Consider the following 12188-nt stretch of genomic DNA (forward strand, 5'->3'; position numbering starts at 1 on the left):
CGACTTAGTCATGCATTTTTTTTTTGTGTATGGGTGGTCCAGGGGATCGAACCCACTACCTTGGCATTACAAGCGCCGTGCTCTACCAGCTGAGCTACAGAGGACCAATACATACATACATACATATACATACATATACAGTTGAAGATGGAAGTTTACATTCACTTAAGTTGGAGTCATTAAAACTCGTTTTTCAACCACTCCACAAATGTCTTGTTAACAAACTATAGTTTTGGCAAGTCGGTTAGGACATCTACTTTGTGCATGACACAAGTAATTTTTCCAACAATTGTTTACAGACAGATTATTTCACTTATAATTCACTGTATCACAATTCCAGTGGGTCAGAAGTTTACATACACTAAGTTGACTGTGCTTTTAAACAGCTTGGAAAATTCCAGAAAATGATGTCATGGCTTTAGAAGCTTCTGATAGGCTAATTGACATCATTTGAGTCAATTGGAGGTGTACCTGTGGATGTATTTCAAGGCCTACCTTCAAACTCAGTGCCTCTTTGCTTGACATCATGGGAAAATCAAAAGAAATCAGCCAAGACCTCAGAAAAAAATTGTTGACCTCCACAAGTCTGGTTCATCCTTGGGAGTAATTTCCAAACGCCTGAAGGTACCACGTTCACCTGTACAAACAATAGTACGCAAGTATAAACACCATGGGACCACACAGCCGTCATACCGCTCAGGATGAACGTACTTTGGTGCGAAAAGTGCAAATCAATCCCGGAACAACAGCAAAGGACCCTGTGAAGATGCTGGAGGAAACAGGTACAAAAGTATCTATATCCACAGTAAAATGAGTCCTATATCGACATAACCTGAAAGGCCGCTCAGCAAGGAAGAAGCCACTGCTCCAAAACCGCCATAAAAAAGCCAGATTACGGTTTGCAACTGCACATGGGGACAAAGATCGCACTTTTTGGAGAAATATCCTCTGGTCTGACGAAACAAAAATAGAACTGTTTGGCCATAATGACCATCGTTATGTTTGGAGGAAAAAGGGGAACGCTTGCAAGCCGAAGAACGGGGGTGGCAGCATCATGCTGTGGGGGTGCTTTGCTGCAGGAGGGACTGGTGCACTTCACAAAATAGATGGCATCATGAGGAAGGAAAATTATGTGGATATATTGAAGCAACATCTCAAGACATCAGTCAGGAAGTTAAAGCTTGGTCGCAAATGGGTCTTCCAAATGGACAATGACCCAAAGCATACTTCAAAAGTTGTGGCAAAATGGCTTAAGGACAACAAAGTCAAGGTATTGGAGTGGCCATCACAAAGCCCTGAACTCAATCCTATAGAAAAGTTGTGGGCAGAACTGAAAAAGTGTGTGCGAGCAAGGAGGCCTACAAACCTGACTCAGTTACACCAGCTCTGTCAAGAGGAATGGGCCAAAATTCACCCAACTTATTGTGGGAAGCTTGTGGAAGGCTACCCGAAACGTTTGACCCAAGTTAAACAATTTAAAGGCAATGCTACCAAATACTAATTGAGTGTATGTAAACTTCTGACCCACTGGGAATGTGATGAAAGAAATAAAAGCCGAAAGAAATAATTCTCTCTACTATTATTCTGACATTTCACATTCTTAAAATAAAGTGGTGACCCTAAATGACCTAAGACAGGGCATTTTTACTAGGATTAAATGTCAGGGATTGTGAAAAACTGAGTTTAAATGTATTTGGCTAAGGTGTATGTAAACTTCAACTGTACAGTGAGGGGGAAAAGTATTTGATCCCCTGCTGATTTTGTACGTTTGCCCACTGACAAAGACATGATCAGTCTATAATTTTAATGGTAGGTTTATTTGAACAGTGAGAGACAGAATAACAACAAAAAAAGAAAAACGCATGTCAAAAATGTTAGAAATTGATTTGCATTTTAATGACGGAAATAAATATTTGACCCCTCTGCAAAACATGACTTAGTACTTGGTGGCAAAACCCTTGTTGGCAATCACAGAGGTCAGACGTTTCTTGTAGTTGGCCACCAGGTTTGCACACATCTCAGGAGGGATTTTGTTCCACTCCTCTTTGCAGATCTTCTCCAAGTCATTAAGATTTCGAGGCTGACGTTTGGCAACTCAAACCTTCAGCTCCCTCCACAGATTTTCTATGGGATTAAGGTCCGGAGACTGGCTAGGCCACTCCAGGACCTTAATGTGCTTCTTCTTGAGCCACTCCTTTGTTGCCTTGGCCATGTGTTTTGGGTCATTGTCATGCTGGAATACCCATCCACGACCCGTTTTCAATGCCCTGGCTGAGGGAAGGAGGTTCTCACCCAAGATTTGACGGTACATGGCCCCGTCCATCGTCCCTTTGATGCAGTGAAGTTGTCCTGTCCCCTTAGCAGAAAAACACCCCCAAAGCATAATGTTTCCACCTCCATGTTTGATGGTGGGGATGGTGTTCTTGGGGTCATAGGCAGCATTCCTCCTCCTCCAAACATGGCGAGTTGAGTTGATGCCAAAGAGCTTGATTTTGGTCTCATCTGACCACAACACTTTCACCCAGTTCTCCTCTGAATCATTCAGATGTTCATTGGCAAACTTCAAACGGGCCTGTATATGTGCTTTCTTGAGCAGGGGGACCTTGCGGGCGCTGCAGGATTTCAGTCCTCCCACGGCGTAGTGTGTTACCAATTGTTTTCTTGGTGACTATGGTCCCAGCTGCCTTGAGATCATTGACAAGATCCTCCCGTGTAGTTCTGGGCTGATTCCTCACCGTTCTCATGATCATTGCAACTCCACGAGGTGAGATCTTGCATGGAGCCCCAGGCCAAGGGAGATTGACAGTTCTTTTGTGTTTCTTCCATTTGCGAATAATCGCACCAACTGTTGTCACCTTCTCACCAAGCTGCTTGGCGATGGTCTTGTAGCCCATTCCAGCCTTGTGTAGGTCTACAATCTTGTCCCTGACATCCTTGGAGAGCTCTTTGGTCTTGGCCATGGTGGAGAGTTTGGAATCTGATACTAAGGAAGTCTCGAGGTTTTGCTCGCCTGAGGTAGAGTATCTTATGATAAGCTGTAGACCACACTATTTACCAAGAGAGTTTTCATCTATATTTTTCATAGCTGTCTATTTACCACCACAAACCAATGCTGGCATTAAGATTGCACTGAATGAGGTAAAACAGATTTAAGTTTCCCTGCATTAAAGTCCCCGGCCATAAGTCAACAGGAAAACGCTCATCCAGAGGCAGCGCTCCTAGTGGCCGGGGACTTTAATGCAGGGAAACTTAAATCTGTTTTACCTAATTTCTACCAGCATGTGAAATGTGCAATCAGAGGAAAAAAAACTCTAGATCACCTTTACTCCACACACAGAGACGCATACAAAGCTCTCCCTCGCCCTCCATTTGGCAAATCTGACCATAACTCTATCCTCCTGATTCCTGCTTATAAGCAAAAACTAAAGCAGGAAGCACCAGTGACTCGGTTAATAAAAAAGTGGTCAGATGACGCAGATGCTAAGCTACAGGACAGTTTTGCTAGCACAGACTGGAACATGTTCTGGGATTCTTCAGATAGCATTGAGGAGTTTACCACATCAGTCACTGGCTTCATCAATAAGTGCATCGATGATGTCGTCCCCACAGTGACCGTACGTACATACCCCAACCAGAAGCCATGGAATACAGGCAACATCCGCACTGAGCTAAAGGGTAGAGCTGCCGCTTTCAAGAAGCGGGACTCTAACCCGGACGCTTATAAGAAATCCCGCTATGCCCTCCGACGAACCATCAAACAGGCAAAGAGTCAATACAGGACTAAGATTGAATCGTACTACACCGGCTCTGACGCTCGTCGGATGTGGCAGGGCTTGAAAACTATTACAGACTACAAAGGGAAGCACAGCCACGAGCTGCCCAGTGACACGAGCCTACCAGATGAGCTAAATCACTTCTATGCTCGCTTCGAGGCAAGCAACACTGAAGCATGCATGAGAGCATCAGCTGTTCCGGATGACTAAGTGATCACGCTCTCCGTAGCTGATGTGAGTAAGACTTTTAAACAGGTCAACATTCACAAGGCCGCAGGGCCAGACGGATTACCAGGACGTTTTTTCCGAGCATGCGCTGACCAACTGGCAAGTGTCTTCACTGAAATTTTCAACATGTCCCTGACTGAGTCTGTAATACCAACATGTTTCAAACAGACCACCATAGTCCCCGTGCCCAAGGACTCTAAGATAACCTGCCTAAATGACTACCGACCCGTAGCACTGACGTCTGTAGCCATGAAGTGCTTTGAAAGGCTGGTCATGGCTCACATCAACACCATTATCCCAGAAACCCTAGACCCACTCCAATTTGCATACCGCCCCAACAGGTCCACAGATGATGCAATCTCTATTGCACTCCACACTGCCCTTTCCCACCTGGACAAGAGGAACACCTACAGTGGGGAGAACAAGTATTTGATACACTGCCGATTTTGCAGGTTTTCCTACTTACAAAGCATGTAGAGGTCTGTAATTTTTATCATAGGTACACTTCAACTGTGAGAGACGGAATCTAAAACAAAACTCCAGAAAATCAGATTGTATGATTTTTAAGTAATTAATTTGCATTTTATTGCATGACATAAATATTTGATACATCAGAAAAGCAAAACTTAATATTTGGTACAGAAACCTTTGTTTGCAATTACAGAGATCATACGTTTCCTGTAGGTCTTGACCAGGTTTGCGCACACTGCAGCAGGGATTTTGGCCCACTCCTCCATACAGACCTTCTCCAGATCCTTCAGGTTTCGGGGCTGTCGCTGGACAATACGGACTTTCAGCTCCCTCCAAAGATTTTCTATTGGGTTAAGGTCTGGAGACTGGCAAGGCCACTCCAGGACCTTGAGATGCTTCTTACAGAGCCACTCCTTAGTTGCCCTGGCTGTGTGTTTCAGGTCGTTGTCATGCTGGAAGACCCAGCCACAACCCATCCTCAATGCTCTTACTGAGGGAAGGAGGTTGTTGGCCAAGATCTCGCGATACATGGCCCCATCCATCCTCCCCTCAATACGGTGCAGTCGTCCTGTTCCCTTTGCATAAAAGCATCCCCAAAGAATGATGTTTCCACCTCCATGCTTCACGGTTAGGATGGTGTTCTTGGGGTTGTACTCATCCTTCTTCTTCCTCCAAACATGGCGAGTGGAGTTTAGACCAAAAAGCTCTATTTTTGTCTCATCAGACCACATGACCTTCTCCCATTCCTCCTCTGGATCATCCAGATTGTCATTGGCAAACTTCAGAAGGGCCTGGACATGCGCTGGCTTGAGCAGGGGGACCTTGCGTGCGCTGCAGGATTTTAATCCATGACGGCGTAGTGTGTTACTAATGGTTTTCTTTGAGACTGTGGTCCCAGCTCTCTTCAGGTCATTGACCAGGTCCTGCCGTGTAGTTCTGGGCTGATCCCTCACCTTCCTTATGTTCATTGATGCCCCACGAGGTGAGATCTTGCAAGGCGCCCCAGACCGAGGGTGATTGACCGTCATCTTGAACGTCTTCCATTTTCTAATAATTGCACCAACAGTTGTTGCCTTCTCACCAAGCTGCTTGCCTATTGTCCTATAGCCCATCCCAGCCTTGTGCAGGTCTACAATTTTATCCCTGATGTCCTTGCACAGATCTCTGGTCTTGGCCATTGTGGAGAGGTTGGAGTCTGTTTGATTGAGTGTGTGGACAGGTGTCTTTTATACAGGTAACGTGTTCAAACAGGTGCAGTTAATACAGGTAATGAGTGGAGAAGAGGAGGGCTTCTTAAAGAAAAACTAACAAGTCTGTGAGAGCCGGAATTCTTACTGGTTGGTAGGTGATCAAATACTTATGTCATGCAATAAAATGCAAATTAATTACTTAAAAATCATACAATTTGATTTTCTGGATTTTTGTTTTAGATTCCGTCTCTCACAGTTGATGTGTACCTATGATACAAATTACAGACCTCTACATGCTTTGTAAGTAGGAAAACCTGCAAAATCGGCAGTGTATCAAATACTTGTTCTCCCCACTGTATGTGAGAATGCTATTAATTGACTACAGCTCAGCATTCTACACCATAGTGCCCTCAAAGCTCATCACTAAGCTAAGGATCCTGGGACTAAACACCTTCCTCTGCAACTGGATTCTGGACTTCCTGACGGGCCGCCCCCAGGTGGTAAGGGTAGGTAACAACACATCTGCCACACTGATCCTCAACACGGGGGCCCCTCAGGGGTGCGTGCTCAGTCCCCTCCTGTACTCCCTGTTAACCCATGACTGCATGGCCAGGCACGACTCCAACACCATCATTAAGTTTGGCGACGACACAACAGTGGTAGGCCTGATCACTGACAACGATGAGACAGCCTGTAGGGAGGAGGTCAGAGACCTGGCCGTGTGGTGCCAAGATAACAATCTCACCCTCAACGTGACCAAGACAAAGGAGATGATTGTGGACTACAGGAAAAAAAAGAGGACTGAGCACGCCCCCATTCTCATCGACGGGGCTGTAGTGGAACAGGTTGAGAGCTTCAAGTTCCTTGGTGTCCACATCACCAACTAACTATCATGGTCCAAACACACCAAGACAGTCGTGAAGAGGGCACGACAAAGCCTATTCCCCCTCAGGAGACTGAAAAGATTTGGCATGGGTCCTCAGATCCTCAAAAAATTATACAGCTGCACCATCGAGAGCATCCTGACTGGTTGCATCACCGCCTGGTATGGCAACTGCTTGGCCTCTGACCGTAAGGCACTACAGAGGGTAGTGCGTACGGCCCAGTACATCACTGGGGCCAAGCTTCCTGCCATCCAGGACCTCTATACCAGGCGGTGTCAGAGGAAGGCCCTCAACATTTTCAAAGACTCCAGCCACCCTAGTCATAGACTGTTCTCTCTGCTACCGCACGGCAAGCGGTACCGGAGTGCCAAGTCTAGGTCCAAAAGGCTTCTCAACAGCTTCTACCCCCAAGCCATAAGACTCCTAAACAGCTAATCATGGCTACCCGGACTATTTGCACTGCCCCCCCACCCCATCTTTTTACGCTGCTGCTACTCTATTAATTATTTATGCATAGTCACTTTAACTCTACCCACATGTACATATTACTTCAACTACCTCAACTAGCCGGTGCCCCCGCACATTGACTCTGCACCGGTACCCCCCTGTATATATAGCCTCCCTACTGTTATTTTATTTGACTTCTGCTCTTTTTTTCTCAACACTGTTTTGTTTTATTCTACTTTTTTGTAAAAAATAAATGCACTGTTGGTTAAGGGCTGTAAGTAAGCATTTCACTGTAATGTCTGCACCTGTTGTATTCGGCGCATGTGGCCAATACAATTTGATTTGATTTGATTCGATTGATTGCTTCTGTGGACAGGTCTCTTTTATACAGGTAACAAACTGAGATTAGGAGCACTCCCTTTAAGAGTGTGCTCCTAATCTCAGCTTGTTATCTGTATAAAAGACACCTGGGAGCCAGAATTCTTTCTGATTGAGAGGGGGTCAAATACTTATTTCCCTCATTAAAATGCAAATCAATTTATAACATTTTTGACATGCGTTTTTCTGGATTTTTTTGTTGTTATTCTGTCTCTCACTGTTCAAATAAACCTACCATTAGATTAATAGACTGATCATTTCTTTGTCATTTCTCCCTCACTGTATATGCATATCCTTTTTTTAAATGTATTTTCCTTTATTACGTTCTAACCCAACAGATGTTTTTAATTGAATTGCACTCAGGTTTATTTAAAGTGCTGAAGCACATAGCGTGTAGAAACAGTCTGTCCTCAGTTGCAACACTCACTACAGAGTTCCAAACTGCCTCTGGAAGCAACGTCAAAACAAGAACTGTTGGACTCTGGAGCAGTGGAAACGCATTCTCTGGAGTGATAAACCACGCTTCACCATCTGGCAGTCCGATGGACTAATCTGGTTTTGGCAGATGCCAGCATGACAATGCCCCTATGCACAAAGCGAGGTCCATACAGAAATGGTTTGTCGAGATCGGTGTGGAAGAACTTGACTGGCCTGCACAGAGCCCTGACCTCAACCCCATCGAACACCTTTGGGATGAATTGGAGCACCGACTGCGAGCCAGGCCTAATCGCCAGAATCAGTGCCCGACCTCACTAATGCTCTTGTGGCTGAATGGAAGCAAGTCCTCGCAGCAATGTTCCAACATCTAGTGGAAAGCCTTCCCAGAAGAGTGGAGGCTGTTATAGCAGCAAAGGGGAGACCAACTCCATATTAATGCCCATGATTTTGGAATGAGATGTTCAACGAACAGGTGTCCACATACTTTTGGTTATGTAGTGTATATTTGACCAACAGATGCATATCTGTATTCCCAGTCATGTGAAATCCATAGACTAGGGCCTAATTTATTTATTTCAGTTGACGGATTTCCTTATATGAACTGTAACTCAGTAAAATATTTGAAATTGTTGCATGTTGCGTTTATATTTTTGTTCAGCATACATTAATCGGAAGTAATTCTACTCAGTTCTCCTCCAGGGCATCGTGGACGAAATGGGTAGATTCATAGACATCTTTACTGGACCACCAGGAAGGGTTCACGAAGCGCTAATGCTGAGGACCTCCACTTTCTACCGACAGGAGAAGATGGGAGACTAAAAGCTGTTGGGGGACAGCGTATACATCAGCCAGCCCTTCCTTTTCACTGTCATGCCCAAATGAGATAATGGTGCCCTGCAATCTGCAGACCTAGAGCAGAATGCCTGTGTGAGCCGTGGGAGGGTGACCTTTGACCTTTGACCTTTGGCCGGATGAAATGCAAGTGGAGTAGCCTAAGGAACCTCCAAAGCACCAGAGTAGATGTGGTGGTGAAGATCATTACGGTGGCACTGCCCTGCTGACAGGGTTGCCAAGGCAGGGGGCCGATAACGACTAATGACATGAAGGCACATCATTAGTTCAAGTTCAAATCTACGTTTGATAAAACATTTCCATTCTGTGTTGGATTGAAATATCCCAGATGGTACATTTCCATTCTGTGTTGGACTGAGATGTCCCAGATGGTACATTTCCATTCTGTGTTGGACTGAGATGTCCCAGATGGTACATTTCCATTCTGTGTTGGACTGAGATGTCCCAGATGGCATCATTGTTGCCTCATTGTCTACACCACCACCATTGTAGCACCAGTATGGTCTATTTCTAGCAGATTCATTGTGTACATATAGTTATACCACTTTATCAACTACTAACAAATCATGTACTTGAATCATTTGAAATCAAGATGCATACACACGTTTTTTTTTAAAGATAACATTTTATTTTCCTGCGATATCTCAGATTACAGCATTCTGTTCACTTTGGTTTTGAAACAGATAACCAACAAATCTGAAAGGGGTGATCTGCAGTTGCTACATTCATTTTTGGACTTATAAATGAATGATATGTACATATTGATTCTTGAAGAATATAACTTATAAATGAATGATATGTACCTATTGATTCTTGAAGAACATAACTTATAAATGAATGATATGTACCTATTGATTCTTGAAGAATATAACTTATAAATGCCTCATGAGCTTAGTTCAACTGTCGTACCCCATCAGAACCCAAAATATAAACTTGTTCTACTGCAATGTTTGGTAACAACATAAATGTAAACAGTGCTTGTCTTGGACTGAAATAGGTTCTGGTACTCATTTTGGGTGCTGATTCTGTTAATATTTAGGTGCAGGAGTTCCACAATATTTGAGCTAATGTTCTATAAAAGGAACACGAACTCAAGCAATAGAAAATATGAGGTGCCGGTACTCAGCTCCAGTGTGCTACTGCCCAAGTCAAGCACTCAATGTAAACAAACACTGTATAGCTCCGAAACTTAAATTGTAACAAAATATCACAAAGTGCTGACATGGTAGCACGTTGTAAAACTTCTCAAGGAAGGAGGACATCATGTTGTGAAAAGACTGCTGTGAGGATCTCATCTGGCCGAGCATCTCCTGATGTCTGGCCTGGCTGGCGGCTTCAGAGTCCCTCAAGAACTCCAGAAGATGCTCTTCCCCTCTGCCTGCGAGGGGTCGGTACTCTGGACTGCCTGGTCGGCAACGTTGACGGGGCCTCATTGGTGGCCATTTCGTGGCCATCAATTCCCAAAGCTTCTGGTCTCCTGATCTCCACGCCTTCTGCTGTGCCGGCAACTGGATATTCTATTTCATGGTTCCATTTAATTAAAATACTGAAAACGGATTCTCCCTGTTGTTGTCTTTTATCTTTTTATAAGCTTCCTCAAGGGTGAACCATTTCCTGGCTACTTTGTCTGGGTCAAAGGTCTTTGAATTGGGTGGATAGCTTGGCAGCCACGTCCAACCAAAGTAATTTATTTTCCCCCTTGACTGTCTTCATCCTGGCATTCAGTTCTGCAAATGGTCCTGGACCGTGCCCGCCCTGTGCAACTGTGTCCTGGACTTCCTGACGGGCCGCCCCCAGGTGGTGAAGGTAGGAAACAACATCTCCACTTCGCTGATCCTCAACACTGGGGCCCCACAAGGGTGCGTGCTCAGCCCCCTCCTGTACTCCCTGTTCACCCATGACTGTGTGGCCAAGCACGCCTCCAACTCAATCATCAAGTTTGCAGACGACACAACAGTAGTAGGCTTGATGACCAACAATGACGAGACCGCCTACAGGGAGGAGGTGAGGGCTCTGGGAGTGTGGTGCCAGGAAAATAACCTCTCACTCAACGTCAACAAAACAAAGGAGATGATCGTGGACTTCAGGAAACAGCAGAGGGTGCACCCCCCTATCCACATCGACGGGACCGCAGTGGAGAAGGTGGAAAGCTTCAAGTTCCTCGGCGTACACATCACTGACCATCTGAAATGGTCCACCCACGCAGACAGTGTGGTGAAGAAGGCGCAACAGCGCCTCTTCAACCTCAGGAGGCTGAAGAAATTTGGCTTGGCATCTAAAACCCTCACAAACTTTTACAGATGCACAATTGAGCGCATCCTGTCGGGCTGTATCACCGCCTGGTACGGCAACTGCACCGCCCGCAACCGCAGGGCTCTCCAGAGGGTGGTGCGGTCTGCCGAACGCATTACCGGGGGCAAACTACCCGTCCTCCAAGACACCTACAGCACCCGATGTCACAGGAAGGCCAAAAATATCATCAAGGACATCAACCACCCGAGCCACGGCCTGTTCCCCCCGCTATCATCCAGAAGGTGACGTCAGTACAGGTGCATCAAAGCGGGGACCGAGAGAATGAAAAACAGCTTCTATCTCAAGGCCATCAGACTGTTAAATAGCCATCACTAGCACATTAGAGGCTGCTGCTGCCTATTGAAATCACTGGCCACTTTAAGAAATGGAACACTAGTCACTTTAATAATGTTTCCATATCTTGCACTACTCATCTCATATGTATATACTGCATTCTATTCTATAATATTCTACTGTATCTTAGTCCATGCCGCTCTGTCATCGCTTGTCCATATATGTATATATTCTTAAATCCCATTCCTTACTAGATTTGTGTGTATTGGGTATATGTTGTGAAATTGTTAAATATTACTTGTTAGATATTACTGCACTGTCGGAGATAGAAGCACAAGCATTTCGCTAAACCCGCAATAACTTCTGCTAAACAAGTGAATGTGAAAAATACATTTTGATTTGATTTGAGGCTTTTTGGCAAACCTCTGCCACCTGCTTCTAAATTCTGCATTAAATCAATAAGAGGATTTGCTCTGGACTGAACACATGGTTGGTTGGCAGGGAGGCTGTACTAGTGGAAGGCTGGACTGAACACATGGTTGGTTAGCAGGGAGGCTGTACTAGTGGAAGGCTGGACTGAACACATGGTTGGTTGGCAGGGAGGCTGTACTAGTGGAAGGCTGGACTGAACACATGGTTGGTTGGCAGGGAGGCTGTACTAGTGGAAGGCTGGACTGAACACATGGTTGGTTAGCAGGGAGGCTGTACTAGTGGAAGGCTGGACTGAACACATGGTTGGTTGGCAGGGAGGCTGTACTAGTGGAAGGCTGAACTGAACACATGGTTGGTTAGCAGGGAGGCTGTACTAGTGGAAGGCTGAACTGAACACATGGTTGGTTGGCAGGGAGGCTGTACTAGTGGAAGGCTGAACTGTCTCTCGACTGAACACATCGTTGGTTGGCAGGGAGGCTGTGCTAGTGGAAGGCTGAACTGAACACATG

Source organism: Coregonus lavaretus (assembly GCF_964263955.1).
Source record: "Coregonus lavaretus genome assembly, chromosome: 27".
In the NCBI taxonomy this organism is placed as follows: Eukaryota; Metazoa; Chordata; class Actinopteri; order Salmoniformes; family Salmonidae; genus Coregonus; species Coregonus lavaretus.